A 12,187-nucleotide genomic window follows, 5' to 3' on the forward strand; every position below is an offset into this window, starting at 1 on the left:
AATTATAATTCATTGGCATTATAAATGGACGTTTATTATTCCATGTACATGACTAATGCAACAGAAAAGAGGTCAAACTCATGGAACATGCAGTCTCAAAGGTTTTGAAAATTGTACAGTGACAGCTTCAGGTATTGGGGACCTGGACGTGACTCCAGTTTCATTAATTGCTTCCTTCCTGCACAAAAACTCAATGAGAAACCTTCTCACCTTCTAAAGCCACTGCTGCCTTCATTGGTTAAAACATTTATTTTGTGACTTTAGTGTTTGGCAAACTTCAGTTTCCTGTTGGGAAAAGGTTAGTCACATCGGCCTCTCTCAAGCTGAGATTTCAACCAGTTCTTTGACTGTAATGAGCACAGCACCCTGTGAGTGTGCAAGTTACCCACTTCATGTTCAACACGTGACCATGGATACTTTCTCGTCCTTAAATTAACTGTTGCCGTGATATCACCAGCTTCCCAATCTTCCACTTGAACATTTGCCCGGAACAGGTCATATTGCCCCGGCTTGTATTAGATATAGGGGCAAACACATTCTTAAACATAGTCTAAGACACACAGCCAGAACAGAAACGAATATGGAAACACGCGCTCTAATTTTAACGGATGTCTCACATCACAGTCAGACGTGGGTTTTGAACATGAAGCAGTGTTTTAACACTGCTGAGTTCAAAGAGAAACACATTGACAGAACATAATGACTGATTTTAACTTTCTAATTCAAAAGACACCATGACTGAGTGTTGTTTTTTTTATGTGGATTGTTGGAGAGGAGGTCAGCAGGTTAACAAAAGGAGGACGATAAATAAGAAAAAATGCGAGATTTTCCATAGAATGCCACTATGATCACAAATGAGGCTCAAATCCATCAATAATTAATAATACTTTTTTATTTTTCCTCAATGGATGTTATTTAGAAGACATTCACCAATGAGGTCAAGAGGATTTTTGCTCCTTATTGTATTATTCATTTCTTCTCAATGTAATTGTTGTGAGTTAATTTAATTGTGTGGTGGTTAATTTTTATCTTCCCTAATTATTCTCCTGTTTGCTGCCCCACTTAAACCTTAGCACCAGATTTATTCTAATCAGAGCACAGAGGTCTGAATAGACCTCAGTCAGGGAAAAAGAAAAAGGTGGTTGATGCTGTCAGTAAAGGCCTTAACACTTTTTAAATACAACCAAACTTTTATTTTCCATTATATTCTTCATGCATTAGGCTGTCTGTGTTTTATGTGCCTGTCAAGTCCACTTTCAGATGTACCTCTGTTTTTATTTGTGCGTGCATATACAGCAGAAGCAGCATTATAAAAGTAATGTTATCAAAAGCTTTGTCATAAAAACTGAGAATCAGATCCTGCTATTAGACTCCCTGAGAGGCTGTAATCAAATTTATGATAGAAGAAAAGTTATTTCCATCAAAATAAAATTGTTTGTTCAGCCATTCAGGAATACTTCAGTGATAATGATGACAATAAAAAAATTAAAAAAAATCCCAGGTTACACCATTTCAGGTGTCCTGACCATCTCTCTGCTTAAAGGGTTAGAGCGTAAGGGATCTTAACACAATAAAGATTTTAAGCTGGTAGCGAGGTGACTCTTCTGTCTTCTGACTGCCTACATCTGAGCATCTAACCCGCTTCCTCTGACACTGCACTACACTGAATAGCCCAGGAGTACCTGTAGTTGTACATGTACACCAGATTTTGTGTGTTAAATTTGAAATTTTATCGAGCCGATCAAAATATCTCCTCACTGACGCTCTCATCAGCCGCGCTGTTTCAGACCAAAACCACACCCCCAGAACGTGGACTGTGTTGTGATTGGCCAGCCAACGAGAGCTTTCCCATTGCCCTGTGATTGGCCAGGTACCTGGAAGTGACGTAATAGATAGGCCAGCTCTCAGATACACAGCTCCCCCTCTGGCACGGTGGATGCTCTGCATCTCAGCAGCTACAACGAGAGTAGTTCTTCTTCTTCTGCGGTTGAATGTACGCAACCGGATGTGCCCGGACTAGTGCCCGCACCAGGAGGCGCTACGGTGGTGAGGATTTCTGATGACATCATCAGCATAGGGAAGTGCCGATCCGCTTCGCAGAGCCCAGGAAAACAATACAACACTATTTTCTCAGCAGTGGCTGAACTGTTTGTTCTGAAACTTTAGGGTTTCATAAACGAGGTAATGACGCAGATACACACACAAACGCAGCGTTAATTGGAGCTTCCGGTCTATGTCGCCTTTAAGTCCACCGTTAACCGTGGAAACAATAAAACAATAAAGCTTGATGAGTGAAAATTACGGTCATTTTCCCTCTTATTCAGCGGCTTGATTTGATTTGTGCAGGAAGTGACATGCAGGCTGTGTTTTTTCGAGGAGGCAATAAGTATCCATTGGTGCTGATGGTGGAGACAGGAAGGCTGATTGGACCACGGCAGGACACATCACCATCATCTGGGTCCCCAAGGCTTCAATTACCTGCTAGAAAAATGTAGATTTCCTCTCACATGTCCTTGCAGTGTATAGTGGATTGAAGACTATAGTCCGCATTATTCTCTGAGCTGGACAGCATTTTTTTTCCATGTGTGATCAAGAAGCACACAGTCCATTGAAACGTTATTGGATGGAGCTGTGGTGAGAGCCCGGCACGGGTTGGCATGGTGCCGTCACCGTCCTGCAGGTGCACAGAACTGCTGCTGGATCCCTATGGTGACGTGTTGCTGCTTCAGACACTCGCTCCACATGCAACAAAGGCGAATGACCAGAGCTGCCAATTCACTAAAACCAAAGAGGCTGCACAGAGTGTAGTCATATGATTTACAAGCAGCTGATACAGTACTCCGGATCGTGACTGGATTGGGTATGGGAAAAAGAAAATTGTCCAATACGATTCTAAATCCCTAAATTTCACATCAATGCTTCATGTTTTCAAATGGCTGATTATGTGCATAAGCACAAATGTAGTTTAAGATATATACACTGACTGTATTACATTGATATGATTGTGATATCGTATCCGTTTTGGGCAAGAAAAAGCAGGTTTATAGTTATCAATAATAAAGTTTTGAATATTTGAATTTGAATATAACACCTTTAAGAGGTAACACAGCAACTGAGCTGACATCTGCTAACACTGCAGAGCAAAATTAAAAAGGCTACAGGGTGTCAACGTGTTAACAATGTGCTACATTTTTGAAAAAAGGACATCTCTGAAGCACAAAAACAAAAAGTGAAGTTCTCTTCTTTTAGATAATCAATTTTGGGTTAACTCTCAACTGTGCTTAAAGTGTGAGAGCCTATTCCAAATCATATCCAAACAGCCAGCTGCTTCTGCTGTTGACGCTGGTGCCATGGTTCGGCATTATTTGTGGTATTTTCAGCACCAGTAACAGGTTATGAAGGAACCACGAAAGAGACTCCAGACTTGTTGTGAGCAACAGGTTGCCTGTCAGCTCAGAAGACAAATACAGAGGTGTAGGCTTCAAATTATCGCAGACAGAAGGGAGTCAGAAACACACGAGGAAAGTCAGACAGAATAAACAACAGCAGGGTGAGCTGCCCACTGTGCACATGGCAAATGACCAGGTGCTGAGCAGCCGCGGAGCACTCGGGTGACAATCAAGTGATCGGCAACAGCGGCAGTGGGCAGGTGAGACATGTACGGAGTCTGACAGAAGATGCTGAACACGAAGAGGAGCAGCTGTTGCCATGACAGCGCTGCCATCTGTACATATTCCATGGTAACAGCATAAAGCTCCAGTGTGTCAGAGTATATTGGCAAAAAGTGCATATACGACCCATACAAAAATGAGTTTAAGTGCAAAATAGCTTTAAATTAAATCATTTGGTTTTGGTTTTTGTAGCCTTTGATGTATAGGAATCTTGCACCGCCATTCCTTTTTACAAAAATAATTTATATTGTGATGAAAAATAAGTAGAGAATTAAAAAAAATAGATAAATTAAGATAATAGAAATCCTAGTGACATTATAAATGTTGGGATTAGGGGCGTGATTGGTTATGAATTTAGAATATTAATAATTGATTAATTATGGAATAATTAATTTCTTATAAAAAGTTGAGTCAAACTCAAATCGGGGCACCACTCCTCTCAAACAGAGGAGAACAATTGGTTCTGAATGAACCATTAATTCATAACCTCCAAAAACAGTCTCATAAATTAAGCCGACTACCAATTTGGATTATGATTAATAATTAACTTAATAATTGATAAATCACAATACTACATCAATAGTTAGGTGAATTGAAGGATTGGAATTCTACAGGGAAGAGGTTGGCAGTATACACACTTGTGCAATATTAATCAGACCAGACTGTATATTTTATAAAACATTTATTAAAAAGACATCAAAGATATAAACAAGAATATTTACTAAATGTAACTATACAGTGTATGTGTGTGAAAAAGAGAGAGTCTGTGTGTATGCAGGTCAAATGGTCAAGTCAGATAGAGGTAGACTACAAATCAAGATGGCGGTTGACGAAGAAACTACAACAAGATGGTGGAATCAAAGATGGCTTCTTGACCGCATGGCTGCTGTGTTTCTTGGTTAACTACTTTTGTAAAGTGAGATGTCAGGTTAGATGAGTGGTTAGAAGCATGCACATCTAGAGCTGAGCGCTAAGAAGCATGGACATCACTAACATCATATTAACCTAAATCTAGACATTACAACAACACTTTATGTGAGCAAGTAAGCTCAGTACAACATTTCATCTATGCTTAGCCAAGCAGTGTAATGCTATGCTAGGCCCAGTTACGTTACCAAGTCCTTAAAAGATGACAAAGTGTCCCTTTGAGGTGCTGTCTGTTGGTCCAGGAACAGTAGATGGTTGACTGTGTTTCTGGTGTCTGTGGCTCAGGTTCCTCCTCACAAAGTTAGCTAGTTGGAGCTAACCTGGCTCTGGATCCTTGGTTGATCCTTAGGCAGGCTCTGGTGTCGCTGCCTCTGATGGGAGGATAGCAGGCTGCTGTGAGCGGGCCTGCTCGAAGATCAGCAGAGAGGGTCTCTTGCTGCTGGAAGCTTGTTAAGCTCTGTGCTGAAGGGTCTTCAGTCGAAGAGCTGACGTCTGTGTCCTTCCTGCACCCAGAAGGGCAGGGGAGAGCAGAGGAGCCTGTGTCCTCCGGTGAGCTGGAGACAAGAAGGGCGAAGAAGAGAGGCGAAAAGAGAAAGAAGGAGGGGAAACCTGGCTTTTGTATTGCCTGTTACATGGGGGTCACATGTCTCAAAGTGACCACTGAGGTGGGTTTCCCACTGATGTGTGGAAGATAAGGGATCTTTATTGACTGAGTTTTATGACACTCTTTGTCTCTGAGCAAGGGGCCATGTGTTCTCCATCCAAGATGCATGTGACTCCATCTTGAATGAGCTGATCCCCAACAATCCCCCCTTGGACTCAGGATCTCACTCCATGTGTGATCCTGAGTGCACAGTGTACAGTCCAGAGGAAAATCAGTTCATTCACTTTGTAACATCTGGGCATTGATTAACTCTAATTCGGCTAAGCAGTAATATTACAAATGAAGAACATACAAAAATGGCATTGTACAAAAATACCTAACTTTATCAGGTTAGTAAAAAGAGGAAGGTTAGATGTGTTAACATGGTAAATACCAAGAGTGGCAACTGTAAATGGATATCAGTGTGATCATAACTAGCTCTGTATGGTCATAACAAGATGTCCTTGACTAGTGTACAAAACTTATCCTACAGCTGGAAGGGTACAAACAAAAAGTAAAAAACAAAGTTTGCCCAAGAATACAAAGTTGAGCAGTGGTTTTCTTAAGTGACGTAATAAGTCTGGTTATTACAGTGTTAAGAATCACTGAAATTGTCATATGTGCGTACCCAAAATCCGGATACCTACTCATCTAATAAAACTAAGAAAAATTTAAAATAAACAAGGAATGGACATTCTTCAGGACAGATTGGATTGTGTCCTAAGGGTTTGTTCAAGTGTGGAGCTCTAGTATCTAAAGCTTTCTGGAACTTGTGGCTTAGGGCTATAACACCTGTAGCTGGAGAAGCGGTGAGATTCACTGTCACTGTCAAATCGGTCATGATCATGTTCTGAACTGTACTCTGAGATACTGCGGTCATCATCAGAGTAATTTAGTGGCTGATCATGTCTTTGGGCCAGAATCTCTGAGTATGGTCTCCAACAACTTCTGTTGTGGGAGTGCCTGTCTCGGGGCAGCCAGTGGACATGGCGGTTATGCTTTCTGTCCCTAGGCTTCTTTTTGTCACCCCCCTTTGTTCTGTTGTGAGGATGAGATTTTGAAATTGTTTGTCTGGGTGACACTTTTGGAGTTGACCTGTCAGGTTTAAAGATTTTATCTCTCGCCTGTGGTGGGACAACCGATTCCCAAGCCATCTGAGATATTTTCTTTATCTCAAGCATGGAAAGGTTACCTTGGCTTGTCTGAAACACAACGTGAGTGCGTATGCATGGGTGAAGGTTGCGCACGAACAGGGACTTAAATTTGGGATTTTCTTCCAAGCCAGGGGCATTTCTTCCCTGAAAATACACCTTTCTCAAACGTTGGAAATAATCACGCGGATGTTCGCGACGAGTATGTTTAACTTGAAGGGCTGCAGCCATGGAAGTAATCTCGTCCACACTTGAGGAGAATTCTTCTATGAGAGCTTGACGAAGCTCTGTGTAGTTATTTCTAACTCTGAGGGGAAGTTCCTGTATAAACTTGCGGACTGCTTTAGAGCTGCTTTTCTCTACAAGTTTAATCTTCTCCCTCCCGGTTGCATAGGGAAGGTCCATAAGGGCTTGGTCTATCTCAGTAAAATAGTTGTCAATGTTGTGATCACAGTTGTCTGGATCAAAATGATCAATGTCTTTTGCAAGAGATTCCAGTACCTTAAAACGAAAACATTCTGAGGTTTGAGCATGTCTTTCATGTGCTCCTGCTGTTCTCTCTGGGGGGTAGGTGAAGCCTACATGGCTGTTATCACCATGATGCTGCAGAGAGGAGCCTGAAAAGGGGGAGGGATAGTCCTGAACTGACCTAACCCCCTCTCCATTGAGGTGAGCATGGAAAGCAGTGTCATGCATGTGTGAATAAAAGGGGTTCTGGGTAGAAATGCTACCAGAGACTGAACTGCCTTTATCAGAAATGTCAGATCTATATGACTTTGTTCCCAAAGAGTTAAGCTCATTGAGAAACTTTTCACCACTCTTGTGTGGTGGAGTTAAACGCTCACTACAGTGAGGCTGTGAGTCCGAATAACCAGAGTCACATCTGCTGGACAACTCTGGTGTCGAGAGATGTTCTGATCTAAGCTTTAACAATTCTTCCTTGTGGAAGCAAAGATCTGATTCTGCAGAGTGTAGGTCTAATAAATAGCGCACAGCTTTCTTATTGGCCTTGTTTACCTCTTGGAGGAGGCAAGCATTCTGCACTCTTAGCGACTCAAAGTCTTTCTCTAGAGCTGCTTTGCTCTGAAGTGAAAGGCTGGCCTGTCTGTGGAAATTCAGCAGCAAGCATTCCAACAATGATGCTTTGGATGCATTCTTAGCATCAACACTGTTATAGATGAGAGAGTTTATTTCCTCCTTGCACTCATTTAAACTTAACCTGTTGATGAACTCAACATAACCAGTCTTTAGGTTCTGTGCAAGAGATGAAACAAACAGTTCTACACAGGGATTCTCCATTTTTAGGTCTAGAGAAGAAGGAGTTTAAGCAAGTTGTAAAATACAACAAACAAATCAATTTGTTATTATTTTAACCTGAGGAACACTGTGTAGTGTCGCTACCCTTGGCTAACAACAATATAGATGTCTACCACATGGAAAGGAGCTTTCTTTGAAGCAGCTAAAGCACTGACTAGTAGCTATATTAGGCTTCAGAAAATGTGGGAGCAGGGTTTAAGAAAATATTTAGGGGAAAATATCTTAAACTTAACTCAAGCTGAAACACATGAATGTTACAGCAAGGTACACAATTTTCACAGGGCTGTATAGCACACTGTGGCTCTATTTCAATTCTCACTTTGGCTGAAATGCACGGCAGTAACAGCACAAAATACAAGCTTTATGACACAGGGTTGTGGCACGCTGTGTGTTATTTAAAGAAAGAGCACTTAATTTAACAACCAGATTTTCAGTGTCGAGTTTCTACAGATCAAGTTAACTGGACAGTTAGCAACATTAGCAAGCTGAAAGACAAGTTAAAATCATAGGACTCAATATGATAACAATAACCAAAATGTTTTTTTTTGTTAAATGTAGTAAACCTAATTTGTACTCAAGGTACTTCCTGTATAACTGAAGTCTACTCCAGTCGAGGATTAGTGAAACGCCAAAGTCAAAGTCTGGGGAATCTACCTGGTGTATTGACCAAAATGATGGTCAATTAATATTACACAATTATGAATAAATTGCCAACAGTACCCTGCCTCACACGGGGCACCAATTATGTTGGGATTAGGGGCGTGATTGGTTATGAATTTAGAATATTAATAATTGATTAATTATGGAATAATTAATTTCTTATAAAAAGTTGAGTCAAACTCAAATCGGGGCACCACTCCTCTCAAACAGAGGAGAACAATTGGTTCTGAATGAACCATTAATTCATAACCTCCAAAAACAGTCTCATAAATTAAGCCGACTACCAATTTGGATTATGATTAATAATTAACTTAATAATTGATAAATCACAATACTACATCAATAGTTAGGTGAATTGAAGGATTGGAATTCTACAGGGAAGAGGTTGGCAGTATACACACTTGTGCAATATTAATCAGACCAGACTGTATATTTTATAAAACATTTATTAAAAAGACATCAAAGATATAAACAAGAATATTTACTAAATGTAACTATACAGTGTATGTGTGTGAAAAAGAGAGAGTCTGTGTGTATGCAGGTCAAATGGTCAAGTCAGATAGAGGTAGACTACAAATCAAGATGGCGGTTGACGAAGAAACTACAACAAGATGGTGGAATCAAAGATGGCTTCTTGACCGCATGGCTGCTGTGTTTCTTGGTTAACTACTTTTGTAAAGTGAGATGTCAGGTTAGATGAGTGGTTAGAAGCATGCACATCTAGAGCTGAGCGCTAAGAAGCATGGACATCACTAACATCATATTAACCTAAATCTAGACATTACAACAACACTTTATGTGAGCAAGTAAGCTCAGTACAACATTTCATCTATGCTTAGCCAAGCAGTGTAATGCTATGCTAGGCCCAGTTACGTTACCAAGTCCTTAAAAGATGACAAAGTGTCCCTTTGAGGTGCTGTCTGTTGGTCCAGGAACAGTAGATGGTTGACTGTGTTTCTGGTGTCTGTGGCTCAGGTTCCTCCTCACAAAGTTAGCTAGTTGGAGCTAACCTGGCTCTGGATCCTTGGTTGATCCTTAGGCAGGCTCTGGTGTCGCTGCCTCTGATGGGAGGATAGCAGGCTGCTGTGAGCGGGCCTGCTCGAAGATCAGCAGAGAGGGTCTCTTGCTGCTGGAAGCTTGTTAAGCTCTGTGCTGAAGGGTCTTCAGTCGAAGAGCTGACGTCTGTGTCCTTCCTGCACCCAGAAGGGCAGGGGAGAGCAGAGGAGCCTGTGTCCTCCGGTGAGCTGGAGACAAGAAGGGCGAAGAAGAGAGGCGAAAAGAGAAAGAAGGAGGGGAAACCTGGCTTTTGTATTGCCTGTTACATGGGGGTCACATGTCTCAAAGTGACCACTGAGGTGGGTTTCCCACTGATGTGTGGAAGATAAGGGATCTTTATTGACTGAGTTTTATGACACTCTTTGTCTCTGAGCAAGGGGCCATGTGTTCTCCATCCAAGATGCATGTGACTCCATCTTGAATGAGCTGATCCCCAACATAAAGTACCACTGTCTTCATTTCTTATAAAGAATAAAGACTTTTTTTTCTTCAGACTTTAATTCTTTTTTTTCTCATGCAACTTTACTTTCCCTTTGTTTTTCTTGATAATGTCTCAAGCCGCTCATTTGCAAAGGCCCAGAAACTCTCAGCTCAACCGGCGGCACAACTCCCAAAGTGAACCACATAAATGCCTCTCAACTTCATCATAAAATCAATACTAATTCCAGTAAATACAAAATACACACAAATCTCCGACTGCATCAAATGGAAAAAGACAAAACCAGACAAACGGAATCCCAACCCAATCATAATTCCAGGTAGCTTCAGGTTCATTATTGGGAGGCCGGGTACGTTGTTGCAGAGCAGCTGAATCAGCACTTTCCTTTTGCCGTGAGCTCATAAATATCCTTGCTGCACAGTCCAGAACAACACAAGTCTCACTTCACTGCACAAAACACTGAAGCAGATTCTTTCCCATTCTTAGAAATGAGAGAGATTACTGGCTATTGATTCCCAAAATGTTGATCTAGTAACGAGATTTGGATTTCAATACCGATTCCATGCCAATTTTAACATAATCTGTTTGCATCACAGTAATTGTCTTAGATTTATTTGATACCCAGCCCAAAATTCAGTCAGTACAACTAAGGTAGCCTACTAAAAGTTGATTCCCAGTCCAAAGTTGGATTGGTACAACTGAAGCACTGAAAGTCAATACCCAGCCTGAAATTCAGTCTATACCACTGAAATATTCAAATTTGATACCCAGCCCTAATGAGAACTGTGTCACATCACGTGTGTGAGAGGCCTGACACAGCACATCATCACTGGGTCAAAAAAATGTTTATGTCCACTTCTCTATGACCTTTAAAAAATTGTCCATTCACCCCCTCCTCAGTTTGAGGCACGGTGACTCCTCTCAGAAACAATGAGAGGTGAGTCACTGACTGAACTCCCATACAGATTAAGTCAGTGTCAGAGCAAAGAGCAGTGTGAGTGTATGTGTGTGTGTGTGTGTGTGTGTTTGTGTGTTGTCAGAGTGCTGAAAGAGGATTGAACAGAATACGTTCCAAAGTGCATCATGGTTAAATCCCTTGATGGAACGGCATCTCAAGCAAAATAACAAAAGCTTTTGATCAGTGCGGGGCTTAAAGGAAGTGCATTACTGAGAGTTCAAATGTGTTTGGTTTCATCCTGTAATGTTCACATGTAGCTGTAAACTCAACCGTACTGCGTCACGTCACATCGCGTCACATCCTGGCTGCGTGTCTCTTAAAGAAGAAAAACGATGATGATGATGATGATGATGATGTGGCAGAAACAAACACAAAAGCACACACACACACACACACGTTTCTCTCCTGCTCGATACCAATTATTGACTTGACAAGTTGGAATCTGTCCATGGTGCTGAAATCACTGACCCTGCTATTCGCTTGAGGCTTTAATTATAATTTCCTGTTGCCTGTGAAGAAACTTCACCCTGATGTCGGATATTTTCATCTACAGTATATTGATGCTCGACAGTGGAACTACTGAGTATAATCTGTATGTCTCTAAGAAAAAAACACATACTTTATGTAACATAGCCTTGATATTAGTCACTATATGACAAGTACCAATGACCAGTCATTTGAACATAATACACTTTACAGGTTCAGTGTGTCAGAAATAGTGATCTAATGGTTCCTAATGGTTTCTTAAACATGTCAACTATCTACTACTGTGGCCTTACCAGGACAAATGTAAATATTCTCTTTGTCGTTTCCTTCTTCGTCTTTGTTGGTATATGAATCAGGATTATTACTTCACAAACTTCAAATACGCAAAACTCAAGGTTTGAGCTGCTGTAGAAACATGGTGACCACTAGAATACAGTTTCTCTAAAGCAAGGCTCTTCATCTAAATTTCACATGAAAAAGTGAATTCTAAGGCTATGAAAACCAGATGATTATTCACTTATACAAACACAATACTTTGGTTTCTGCCGTTAAACTGTCATAAATGTTACACACTACACAGTAATAATCTTAATTGTATAATTTCCATTTTAATGAACTTTTAATTTTCAATAATGCATATTTCAGTGATTCTCTGGTATTCTCTCTCTCTCTCTCTCTCTCTCTCTCTCTGTAATTAGGATTGCGTCAGTGGTTCGGCTGCCGGGACGGTTGACTGGCACAGATGCAGAATCAAGTTCCCCAGAATTAAACCCGACATGAGGCTGTTGACTCAACAAAATAAAAGCAAACAAAAAATTGATCATTCCAGCTTTTACTTTCATAACAGTAAAACACTCACTGCTTGAAGTGCTCGATGTG

Source organism: Solea solea, chromosome 2, assembly GCF_958295425.1.
Source record: "Solea solea chromosome 2, fSolSol10.1, whole genome shotgun sequence".
NCBI classification, from domain to species: Eukaryota; Metazoa; Chordata; class Actinopteri; order Pleuronectiformes; family Soleidae; genus Solea; species Solea solea.